Genomic DNA, 10,357 nt, shown 5'->3' with positions numbered 1-10,357 from the left:
ATAATATCCTGCACGGACAACTCACATGCCATAATATCCATACCTCACCGACAGGACCTCGGCCTTACTCAGTCCTCAACCTCTCTAGTCTCTCGGGCTCTCAGAAATCACAAAGATCAGCCCAAACAAAGATAACATAATGCATCAACAAATATCAAGAAAGACTGAGGTATGATACGCAAGTAAAATCATGACTTAGCACAAGATAGAAATTAGCAAATAATTCAATAAGTACGTGACCTCTGTGGGTCCCTACAGTACTATCAGATAGCCTAAGCATGATTTCTAACATGATTTATAGTCAAATTTCTTCAACACATAGAGAGCATATACCTAACAACAAGTTATTCAACTTTACAGTTTCACGGGACGGACCAAGTCACAATCCCCTCGGTGTACACTCACATGCCCGTCACCTAGCATGTGCGTCACCTCCAAAAAAATCACATGACACAAAATCCGGGGTCTCATACCCTCAGGACCAGATTTATAACTGTTACTTACCTTAGAGCGTGAAATTCTTCACTCTGCTATGCCTTTGCATAGCAAATCAGACTCCGAATGCCTCGAATCTAGTCATAAATAATTCATTTCAGTCAATAAAATTTATTGAAATTAATTCCATATGAAAAATACAATTTTTCATAAAAATCCGAATTTAGCTCAAAAATCGCCCGTGGAGCCCATGTCTCAGAACCCGACAAAAGTTACAAAATCCAAAAGCCCTTTCAACCACGAGTCTACCCATACCAATTTTACCAAAATCCGACCTCAACTCGACCCTCAAATCTACAAATCTTATTTCCAAATTTCTAAGTTCCAATCTCCGATTTACACCTCAAAATCATATAATCTAGTTGGATTATTCGATGATATTTCATTATTATGGAGTAGAAATGATCACAAGGGACTTACCTCAAGTTTTCCTTGAAAATCTTTCAAAAATCGCCTCTCCTCAAGCTCCAATTTATCAAAAATGGCAAATGGGACGAAGTCCCTGTTTATATAATTCTTCCCAGACAGCCTCGGTTCTGCCTCGATCTTGGCCTTCATTCGAGGTCCTCGATCCTGAGCCTCGATTCTGACCTCAATCCTGGCCCTCGATCATGACCCTCGACCCTAGCCTTCGATCATGTCTTTGACCCTGACTTCGATTGTGGCTTGATTCTGGGCTCGAATCTGGGCTCGCTTTCTGGGCTCGATTCTAGCAGAAGGAAATTGCAGCAGCTATTGTAGTTCAATTTTTGATCTGTTAATCATTCGAAACTCACCCGAGGCCCTCGAGACCACAACCAAATATACCAACAAGTCCTAAAGTATCATACGAACTTAGTCGAATCCTCAAATCACCTCAAACAATGCTAAAACCATGAATTACACCCCAATTCAAGCCTATTGAACTTTGAAAATTTTAATTTTTACAAATGACTCCGGAACCTGCCAAATCACGTCCGATTGACCTTAAAATTTTCACACAAGTCATAAATGACATAACTGAGGTATTCAAATTTTCAGAATCGGATTCTGACCTCGATATCAAAAAGTCAACCCTCCGGTCAAACTTTCCAAAAATTCAATTTTCAGCGTTTCAAACCTAATTCTACTACGGACCTCCAAATAATTTTTCGGATATGCTCCTAAGTCCAAAATTACCATACGGAGCTACTGGAATTATCAGAATTTGAATCCGAGGTCGTTTACACATAGGTCTATATCCGATCAACTTTTCTAACTTAAATTTTCAAGTATGAAACTAAGTGTCTCATTTCATTCCGAATTCCATCCGGACCCGAACCAACTATCTCTATAAGTCATAAATAAATTGAAAGGCATAAATTGAGCAATAAATAGGGGAATGGGGTTATAATATTCAAAACTACCGGCCGGGTCGTTACAGGATTTGAGTAATTTTGGTATGGTTGCACTCGTGGTTGAATAAGTGTTCGAATTTTGTAATTTTTATCGGATTCCGAGACGTGGGCTCGGGGGTTGACTTTTGAGTTGGCTTTTTGACTTTTGATTAAGAACTTAGTATTTTCATATGGAATTGATTCCAATAGCTTGAGTTGATTATATCGAATTATTTGTGGCTAGATTCGAGGACTTCAGAGGCCGATTCGCGAGGCAAGGGCTTATTGGAGTAGAGATTTGCACGGTTTGAGGTAAGTAATACTTCTAAACTTGGTTCTCAGGGTATGAATCCCCGAACTTTGTGTTATGTGATCAGTGTTGAGGTGACGCACATGCTGGGTGACGAGCATGTGGGCGTGCACCGTAGTAATTATGACTTACTCAATTTCGTGGGACTGTGTAGTCACCTTATCTGGATATTATTACTGTACTCTTTGTGGTAGAGTACTTGAGCTGTGAATTATATTAGAAGTCATGTTTAGGCTATGAGGTGGTACTATTGGGACCCATAATGGTTGTTCTTTGCTGTTGGGTTATTTACTTAATTGCAGTTATGTACTCAATCGCATTCATCATTGCATATCATATCTCAGTCTCTGTTATCATACATTGTCACATCATGTATCATTGATTTGGGCTACTTAGAATGAGTGTTGTTAGCCCGAGAGACTGGAGAGATTTAACGACTAAGTGAGGGCGAGGACTTGTTTGTGAGTGATATTGATGGGATCAGATTGCACGCCATAGTGGGTACTGTTGACTCATGATGGGATCAGGTTGCACACTGTAGCAGGTAATATTGATTCACGATGGGATCGGGTTGCGTGCCACATCATGATTTATTAGCGCTTGGGCTGGATCCGCTCCTCCGGAGTTTGCACACCCACAGTGAGCGTAATTGCTATTGATTCATGATGGGATCGGGTTGCACGCTTCTGCGGGTACCGTACAGTGCTGAGTGATTGAGTGTGATGAGTGAGAATTAAGACAGTCGGGTTGAGTACTCTGAGAGTGTAAGTACGCGAGACTTTCATTGTGTTGCATCACATACGATATGCATATTGGCATATAGATATAGAGATGTCATATTCCTCATATTATTCAGACTTGACATATTTTATCTGTTTTGAGTTTAACTGTTAAACTTGGAAGCATGTCTACATTTCTGTACTGGTACCTGCAGTTTATGAGTTTCTCTGAGATATTATTGTCATATGTTCTGTAAATTTTCGTACTGTTTAATTCTTTATTTGGACCGTATTGTTCAAATTCGTTACTGCTTTCAGTCCAAAGGTTAGACTTGTTACTTATTGAGTTGGTTGTACTCACACTACACCCTGCACTTCGTGTGCAGATCCATGTATTTCGGGCACGGTGGTTGTTAATCTTGGAGTTCAGCCGTTTGGAGATTTTCGAGGTAGCTGTCTTGGAGTTCACAGACCTTGACTCTCCTCCCCTATCTCTCAGTTTTACTTATTCTGTTCTATTTTCTTAGACAGTGTATCAGACTATGTTATTGTATAGATGCTCATGTACTCCGTGACACCCGGATCTTTTAAAAAACTCTGTATTGAGTTGTGGCGTTTTCATTCAGTTTTCATGAGATTTTATTTATTTAAACCTATTTATGTATATTTTGAATTAAAGAAGCTGGTATTTTGTGAGTTGTGGGCTTGCCTAGTATCATGATAGGCTCCATCACTGACACTTGTGATTTGGGGTCGTGACAGGCTATCTCTGATTTTACTGACTATTGCAGTTACAATTTGAAATATTTCATCTTTAGTCACTCCACCAGAAAATGTAAATGCAACATTATTTTGTGGTGAAAATATAATGCTTGCTACAGAAAGTTAAGCCCTTGGGTGAAAATAGCACCAAAAGCATCCATTCGAGTTTTGGGCAAAGACAAGCCAATCTCTAAATCTTCATCTGAGTCTTTAGACTAGCTGAGGGATATTGATACGCCATCATTATTGTCAATAGAAATGAACTCTAATTTTTCTGGTCTACCCCAACCAAAATCAGCATCATAAAAGTCGAGCTTTGGCGATCCAACAATAGAAAAAGGTCGCTTCCAATCTGTAGTGTACAGTTCTTTTAAGAACTCCCTATTTACGATAGATTCCTCACCCTTCATCTTTTTCTTAATATTTTCTCCAATTAATTCTGCAGCAATTATAAAGCCTTCTTTTCCAGCTACATTATCATGACTTGTTTTTATAATGTACGGGACTATGCAATTTCCGAAGTAAGTTGGAGGTAGTGGCGGTTCGAGCCGTGCTCTGTAATCTGCAGTACATAGGAACAACTCCATTTCATTCTCGTCTATTTCTTCCCCTATTGCGGCCTCTGATTTTATCAAGCAAGTCCATACATAAGCACATGTTACTGTCAAAGATGTTACGTGAGTTAGGCTCAGTCGTTTTGACAATATTAAGTTCTTGAGCTTTACGATGTCATCCCGTGCTACAATAAAAGTAGCTCGAACCTTATCAGGAGGAATTACAATGTCTCACATCTCGAGCTTATATTTCTTCATTTCATCCCATATCGACTTCCCTAGTCCATGAGGGTCTTTGATTACGGACCTATCATAAAACATAATGAACTCTTTATCTAAGAATTGTTCATCTCCACCGAATTTATCGAGCGAAGCCCATGCCCTTACGAACATTACTATGGTAGCTCCATCACCAGCAATGTGATGGTTAGTGAAACCAATAGATATTCCATGATTCGGAAAAAGAGTCACTTGAATGGCTAAGACCAGGGCTAATTGGACCCCGGGTGCATCCTTAGGTTCCGCCAGCTGAGGAATAAAGTGATACAAATCCTTCGCGGTACAAGGATGATTACCAATGAAATAATTGAAATCTATATCACTCTCAGAAAAAGTTACAGAAACAAAATCTCCAATTAGATAACGCAACTCAGTGTAAACTCTCAAATCTAGTGGACAAACAACATTGCCAGCTAGGGTTATATACTGTTTGAGAGTGAGGGAGAGTGAATCTTTAAGACTAGGAATAATGGTTTGGACAAATATGGTTTTGGAAATGGGGAACTTGTAGAACAAATGAAATAAATACATCATATGTTCGAAATATACATAAACATATTTTTATAAATCTAAGGCTACCATGGACAAGAGGCGGCTACAACCGGAACGCAGGTACATCTTCAAATCCAGCTCCCATCGATAACAGCAACATCCACATCCAACATCTGACGCAAGGTGCATAAGTGTAGTATGAGTACAACCGACCCCATGTACTCAATAAGTAATAAGCCTAATATTAGGTTGAAAGTAGCGACGAGCTGGAACACAGGTCGGGGTCCAAGACAAATAGCCAACAACAGTTGATAACAACATAATGGAAGAAATAAAAGAAGTAGCTCAGAGATAAAATGCTCAGCTCGTTCCCAGTTCCAGAAAAATGGGCGTGCTTTTCAAATATATCAGTAAAAACCCAAATCCTTTACCGAAATTACCAAATTTATGAGTAAGTTTGAAAATTGTAATTTTTCCCAAAAACTTTCAACACGTAAATGTTTCATTTTCAAATAGCATGAGGAAAATACATCTCTATGCCAACATGTCAATATGTATGAGAAGTCATGAATGACATGATACCGTACAACATAAGAAAAATGCATCTATATGCCTGTATTTCAAGTGTGCATGTCAATGCGATGTAACTCAGTGATAAAACCATATGCATACTCTCAGAGTATGAATGCACTCAGTCATCCCAATCACTCAATCCTCACAGTCACTCAGTCCTCACAGCCACTCAGTCCTCACAGTTACTCAATCCTCCCAATCGCTTGGCACTCACACTCAGTAGGTATCTGCGCTCACTGGGGGGTGGGGTGTACAGACTCCCGAGGGGCTCCTTCAGCCCAAGCGCTATAACAAGCCAATCATGGCATAAATCAACAAAACATGTTGCGGCGTGCAGCCCGATCCTATAAATATTTCAAGTGTGCATGTCAATGCGATGCAACTCAGTGATAAAATCATATGCATACTCTCAGAGTATGAATGCACTCAGTCATCCCAATCACTCAATCCTCACAGTCACTCAGTCCTTACAGCCACTCAGTCCTCACAGTTACTCAATCCTCCCAATCGCTCGGCACTCACACTCAGTAGGTATCTGCGCTCACTGGGGGGGGAGGGGGGTGGGATGTACAGACTCCCGAGGGGCTCCTTCAGCCCAAGCGCTATAACAAGCCAATCATGGCATAAATCAACAAAACATGTTGCGGCGTGCAGCCCGATCCCATAAATATCCTCACCATCAGGCCCCCGGACTCACTTAGTCATCAACCTCTCCAGTCTCTCGGAGTCACAATGTCATGAAAATCAGCCCAAAAATAATGACGTGATATATCAATAAATGGTGACAGAGACTGATATATGATATGCAAATGAATGCATATGATTGAGTATGTAATTGAAATGTAAGCAAATAATTCAACAATAGCAATGACCTCGGTGGGTCCCAATAGAATAAGCATGTGGTCTAGATATGGTTTCTAGCATGAATCACAGTGCAAAAGCTCTAGTACGTAGAGATTTCATGGTTCCAAATAAGATCAGGTAACTACATAGTACCACAGAAATAATGGAGTCACATTTCACATGGTGCATGCCCACACGCCCATCACATAGCATGTACGTCACCTCAACACCAAACACATAACATGTATAATCAGGGTTCATACCCTCAGCTTTATGTTTAGAAGTGTTACTTACCTTGAACAAGCCAAATCCAACACTGGGCAAGCTAAGTGATGCTCCAAAAATTCCATCCCGTGCATACCGACTTCCGAGCGGCTCGAAACTAGCCAAAAGCAACTCAAATACATCAATTAATGCCAAAGAAAACAAACCCAATCGATAAAGGTCGAATCTTTAATCAAAAGCCTAAAATCAACCAAAAAGTCCAACCTGGGCCCGTGCCTCGGAACTCGACAAAACTTACAAAATCTGACAACCCATTCAATTTCGAGTCCAACCATACTTGTTTCACTCAAATCCGACTCCAAATCGATATTCAAAACTCGAAATTTCTCTTTATGAAGTTTTTAGGCAAAATCCCCCCCCCCCCCTCCCCCCATACTTTCTATTTAAAATCCATAATCCAATTACCAAAAACGAAGATAAAATCACGAAATATAATCACAAGTGAGTCAAGAATGCTTACTCCAAGTCACATGGTGAAAATTGCTTCGAGAATCGTCTCAATTCGAGCCCCCAATCTCAAAATATGATAAAATGACCAAACCCTCGAACTTAAAGCTTATGCCTAGCCATTTTTGGTTTTGCGAGCAAAATCCCGCTTCTGCGGACTCGCACATGCGGACCACCCTTCGCTTATGCGAACAGGCCCAAACTCAGCTGCTATCCCTTCTGCGATCGTTTACCCTCTTCTGCGCAAACATTTCCGCATTTGCGATCCTTCGCCAACAGTATAATTCCGCTCTTGCGACGCAGTTTCCGCATCTGCACCTTCGCAGATGCGACGAGAGCTCCGCATTTGCGGACTCCTGCCCAGTAGTGGTCTTTACTTCTGCACTCATGGGCTCGCTTCTGTAACCATTGCCCCTGCGCAATACCAGTCGCAGGTGCGGAACACCAGAACCAACAGCCAATCCAAAAGTCAACTTTGTCCAAGACTTATCCGAACCTAGTCCGAAACTTACCCAAGCCTCTCGGGACCCCGTCTGAATATACCAAAAAAGTTCCATATCATCACACAGACCTACTCGAGGCCTCAAATCACACTTAACATCAAAACGACGAATCGTACTACAATTCAAACTTAATGAACTTTAAATTTTCAACTTCCAAATCTCATGCCGAAACATCTCGAATCAATCCGGAATGAACTCAAATTTTGTGCACAAGTCTCAAATGACCTAACGAAGCTATTCCAATTCCCGTAACCACAATATGAATCTGATATCATCAAAGTCAACTTCCGGTCAAACTTATGAACTTTTCAATTCTTCAAATTTCCAACTTTCGCCAATTAGCGTTGAATTCTTAGAGAAATATCCAAATGCAAATTCGGGCATACGCCCAAGTCCAAAATCGCCATCCGAACCTAACAGAGCCCTCAAAACTTCATTCCGGGGTCAAATTCACAAAGTCAAACTTAGTCAACTCTTCCAACTTAAAGCTTTAACAATGAAATTCATCCTTCCAAATCGATTCCGAATAATACGAAAACCAAAGCCGACGATTCACCCAAGTCATAATACATCATACGGATCTACTAAGGCCCTCAAACCACCGAGCGAAGTGCAAATTCTCAAAACGTCCGGTCGGGCCGTTACATCCTCCCCTACTTAAACATATGTTCGTCCTCGAATGTGCCAAGAGTTGTCCCTAAACCTTCAAATCACTATTTCACCTTACCATGCACATACCCGGGGGTGATACCACATCACTTTTTTCCATATAGGCCTGACAACACAACATGATCAGAACTCATTAATTTAACTTTAGCCTATAAGCCATTGGACCCCAATTTCTAACATCCCAAATTCTTTTCAAGACCCGAGTCTCACATCTACATATTGTATAAGCCTTAACTATAACCCAAGACAAAAGCACATAATATACCACATAACTCAAATGCTCATAGCAATAAATTCTGATCACAGTAGCTGCTCAAAACAAACCCGGTACTGGTAATAAACCTCATACCAAACAAAACCTCATTCTAAAACCTTCGTACACTGCCGATGATGAAATAAGCATGCAAAAAATCATAACCACTCGTCAGATCAACAAGCCATGAAGCTCCCTCTCCTTCGACAAGAACTATAGCCAATTTCTAAGCCGACTCTGATATTATTCTTTCAAACATACCGTAATAAAGTCCGATAGTACCCATTCTAGGTCCAATGACCTCATCTCATCAAACACAACCATCCTAGTGACATGCCACACCATTACAACCTAAAGCCACAAACCCTGCAATCCGTGCACCAATAAGAAACAATTCAAATGTACCCACAAATGAAAAATGACTCAAACGAGAGAACCGTTCCGTAAGCTCAACAAGTACCACCACAATGCAATGCTAAGAACCCATCAAACACAAAAGAATCAAAACACACGAATCTAACACAAAGGATCATATCCCGACATAACCCAGCTGCAATGCGTGACCCCATCCAGACACGGGTTCATATGGAATACCTCAAGCCACCATGCTCAAAATTAACAACTACACGCAATTCGACATCAAATACCCGAAGTATATGACCATAACCACAGAGAAGCAAATAGCACAATACCACAGTCTGGAAAGAACATAACCATGTGCAAATCAATCATTCAACATCTTAATACCCATCTCGCTCAAATTTCGTTATAAGGCCCAAATAGAACCGCACCATGTGAGCTTATAACCAACAAATCAAAACCCCTCATAGCATAGAGGAGTAGCACATAGATCATATCAGAATACGAATAAGTTCAACTCTAACTGAGTGGAACATCCTTCAACAATAGCATAATAGAGTCAATCAATCTGACCCGGTGTAGAATACACATCCTCACGGGGCCTACCAATGGACCCCAAATCAACTCTGGTCACCCACAAATAGATAAATAACCCTCCAAAAATCTACAATGACTGATTCATAACACATACTATCATCTGGCTAGCTTTGGCCACAACTTCACAGTCCACAACCATGAAACAATCTGCTTTTGAGAACTCCCAATCTCCAAATTCGTAGAACACACAAATCATCATATCTGCTCCTAACTCCACCGCCTGAATGTCTAACACATCTCCCATACACGATCATCCCACGAGGAATACTTCCATAATTCTTCCGTGTCATATAGCAAAATCCGAATATCAATAGTTGATCAACCAGGCGAGTACCGTAATACCAATGAAGCATACGTAAGTCAACACTCAGTGCACCTTCTGAAATGTACGCTCTTCTCAGGCAATACCAAGTAGTAATATCATTCATTTTGTCATCTGAAATCGCCCATGTTGTCTAAGAATTCATTCCCTTCCTTTCAAAACTAAATCGTGACCTTGCACACGCAAATTTTAATCCCACACAACATACCGCATCTATCACGAATATGAAAAGTACGAGAATTTCATAATCAACTCTGAGTCACAAGAAAATTATATACCCAATTAGCTATGAACCTTCCATTTGATCTCATCCAAAAGAAAATCACAACATGCAACACGCTCCTCACGCCAACAGGAAATATACGCCTCAAACCGTGGTAGAAACCATCGAGAACACTTTGAAATCCATTTTCACATAACCCAACTATCAAAACCGAATCCCTCTAACTCAACCAAGTCACGCAGGTCGCCAAAACACAAGAGAATTGCCACGAAAGACCTGTAGAGGTTCACCACATCATAAGTAGCCAAAGAACCGA

General features: G+C 40.6%; 1 pseudogene; it reads right to left on the bottom strand.

Annotated features, from left to right (window-relative positions):
- Nucleotides 1–3,669: 3,669 nt before the first annotated feature.
- LOC104112526 (phenolic glucoside malonyltransferase 1-like) lies at nucleotides 3,670–5,005 on the bottom strand (annotated as a pseudogene).
- Nucleotides 5,006–10,357: the final 5,352 nt, after the last annotated feature.

The sequence above is a fragment of the Nicotiana tomentosiformis genome, chromosome 8, assembly GCF_000390325.3.
Source record: "Nicotiana tomentosiformis chromosome 8, ASM39032v3, whole genome shotgun sequence".
In the NCBI taxonomy this organism is placed as follows: Eukaryota; Viridiplantae; Streptophyta; class Magnoliopsida; order Solanales; family Solanaceae; genus Nicotiana; species Nicotiana tomentosiformis.
Note: the sequence above shows the minus strand (reverse complement) of the source record. Positions and strands in the feature narration are given on the sequence as shown.